Source organism: Myotis davidii, unplaced genomic scaffold (genome assembly GCF_000327345.1).
Source record: "Myotis davidii unplaced genomic scaffold, ASM32734v1 scaffold2440, whole genome shotgun sequence".
Lineage (NCBI taxonomy): Eukaryota > Metazoa > Chordata > Mammalia > Chiroptera > Vespertilionidae > Myotis > Myotis davidii.
The window spans coordinates 1,086-4,318 of NW_006292359.1; the positions used below are offsets into that span (position 1 = coordinate 1,086).

General features: G+C 39.7%; 1 pseudogene; it reads left to right on the plus strand.

The window, feature by feature from the left end:
- The first annotated feature begins 993 nt into the window (after positions 1-993).
- On the plus strand, positions 994-1,801 carry LOC102763984 (annotated as a pseudogene).
- Positions 1,802-3,233: the final 1,432 nt, after the last annotated feature.

Below are 3,233 nucleotides of genomic sequence, written 5' to 3' on the forward strand. Positions count from 1 at the left end.
GTTCTAGCCAAAGATATTAGGCAAGAAAATAAAAATAAGTAAAAGGTATCCAAATTGGAAAGGAAGAAGTAAAATTATCTGATTTCAGATGACATGATCATGTATGTAGCAAACTTCGAAGAATCCACAAAAAATCTGTTATATAACATAAATGAATTCAATAAAGTTATAGGATACAAAATGAACATATAAAAATCAGTTACTTTGCTACAGACTTATGAGCTAACTGAAAAGGAAATTATGAAAACAGTCCCATTTACAATAGTAAAAAAAATAATAAAACACTTAGGAATAAACTTAAACAAGGAGGTGAAAGATTTCTATGGCTGAAAACTATAAAACATTGATGAAAATTAAAGAAAGCACAAATAAATGGAAAGTTATCCCATGTTTATAGATTGGAAGACTTATTATAAATGTCTATTTTACTTAGCGCAATTACAGATTCAATGCAATCAATATCAAGATCACAAAGGCAATTTTTTGTACAGAAATAGAAAAAAAAAACCAAAACAATTCATATGGAACTACAAGGAACTTGAATAGCCAAAGTAATCTTGATAAGGAAGAACAATGATGAAATCATCATACTCCCTCATTTCAAAATATATTACAAAGCTATAGTAATTTAAATAGTATAGTATTACCCAAAACAACAAAACCCAGCAATACAGACTAATGGAATAGAACAGAAAGCTCAGAAATAAACCCATGCATATATGGCCAACTCATCTTTGACAAAGGTGTCGAGAATGTACAATTGGGAAAGGATACTCTCTTCAACAAATGGTACTGGAAAAACTGGTTATCCACGCCCATCATATACAAAAATCAACTCAAAATAGATTAAAGACTTAAATGTAAGACCTGAAATTGTAAAACTTAAAAGAAAACACAGGGACAAAGCTTCATAATATTGGCCTAAAGCAGCAATTTTCAACCTTTTCCATCTCATGGCAAACCTAAACTAATTACATTCCTTTTCATGGTGCAGGGCAGCAAGATGGCTGTGAAAATTTCCAAGAAGAGGAAGCTTGTTGCTGATGGCATCTTCAAAGCTGAACTTAACAAGTTTCTCACTCAGGAGCTGGCTGAAGATGGCTACTCTGGAGTTGAGATCCAAGTTACACCAACCAAGACAGAAATTATTATTTGGGCCACGCGGATGCAGAATGTTCTTAGTGAAACAGGCCAACAATTATGGGAACTGACTGCCATGGTTCAGAAGAGGTTTGGTAACTCTGAGGGCAGTGTAGATTTTTATGATGAAACTGTGGCCACAAAAGGTCTACTAGTATGTGCCACTGCCCAGGCAGAATCTCTGCATTACAAACTTCTAGGAGGCCTTGCTATGTTGTGGGCCTTCTATAGCATGCTGCAGTTCATCATGGAGAGTAGGGCCAAAGGCTGCAAGGTCATGGTGTCTGAGAAACACTTAGGACAGAGAGCTAAATCCATGAAGTTTGTTAATGGTCTGATGGGGGACCCTGTTAATTACTAGATTGACACTGCTGTAAACCATGTGCTGCTCAGGCAGTGTGTGCTGGGCATCAAAATGAAGACCATGCTTCCTTGGACCCAAATAGTAAGAGAGGCCCTAAGAAGCTCCTGCCTGACCATGTGAGCACTGTGGAACCCAAACATGAGATACTGCCCACCCCCATCTCAGAACAGAGGGGTGAGAATCTAGAGCATCCTGCCATGCCCCAGCCAGTAACCACTGCATAACAGGGTCTCCTTCGCAGCTGGATCTGGAGTCTGCATGTTGTTCTATAAAGACCTTTAATAAAAATATTTTTAAGATAAAAATAAAAAGCACAATAAACTATTACTAAAATTCTGCAGCACACCAAAACATATATCTTTTGCCAATATGACAAAAAAATATAGGGATAGTTTTGATTGATTTACTGAAAAAAATAATAATAGTAATTACCTACCCAAAGTGACTGTTAAAAAAAGGAGGTGTGTATACTTGTATGAGAGGATATCTGGTATCAAGCATTAACTAATTAGATGCAAACTTATTATATGACCTATATATTTACAGTTCAAGACAGGGCATTCATATCAGATTACTACTGTTGTGTTGGTTGTTGTCACTATTTTATTTGACAATCTAAGGGAAAAGAGGTCAGTGCCCCTGACTAAACAGTCAGTCATTGCACGTTTTAAAGATTCTTGCAGCACACTGGGTGAAAATAGCTGGCCAAAAGCAATGCTTTCTTGGATTTGACATCAAAAGCACAAACATCTCTAGCAAAAATAGACAAATGGGACTACATCAAGCTAAATGCTTTCTGCACAGGAAAGGAAACTAACAGAGTGAAAAGCAACCTACAAAATGGGAGAAGGTATTTGCAAATCATATCTACATCCTATATAATAAAAGAGGAACATGCAAATTAGCCATCCCTCTGCTATGCTCAAGCCACGCCCACAAGCCAATGAGGAGTGGGTATGCAAATTAACCGAACATACACAGAGCAGAGTGGGAGAGCCAGCAGCTTGCGGGGACGTGGCTCCCTTGGTCACTCCCTCGGTTGCTCCCTTGGGGGGACATTGCTTCCTCGGTCACCAGATGGAGAGCAGAACAGGAGAGCCAGAGGCTTGGGGGGACATGGCTCCCTTGGTCAGGGAAAACCCAGAGCAAGGGGAACACTAGGAATTTTGGGAATAGTAGTTTTGGTGGCAGCCTCAGGACTGGGAGAGGAAGCCCAGAGTGCAGGAAGCACCAGGAACGCTGGGAATCACAGTTCTGATGGCAACACCAGGACCGGAAGTGGAAGCCCAGAGTGCAGGAAGCACAAGGAATGCTGGGAATCATAGTTCTGGTTGCAGACGGATCTCCTAGACCAGTGGTCAGCAAACTCATTAGTCAACAGAGCCAAATATCAACAGTACAACGATTGAAATTTCTTTGAGAGCCACATTTTTTAAACCTAAACTATATAGGTAGGTACATTGTTATTAACTTAATTAGGGTACTCCTAAGGCTTAGGAAGAGCCACAGTCAAGGGGCCAAAGAGCCACATGTGGCTTGCGAGCCGCAGTTTGCCGACCACTGTCCTAGACACTAGAGCAAAGTAAGCCTGGAGCAAGTTATAATTGCGGTTGGCGATGGAGGGAAAGCAAAGGTGAGAGACATAAGTAAAATCACAGTGTCTAGGAAAAATTAAAGGGAAGATATCCCAAAACTTCCAGGAAATCTCCCCCAATGGAGCAAAGAAAAA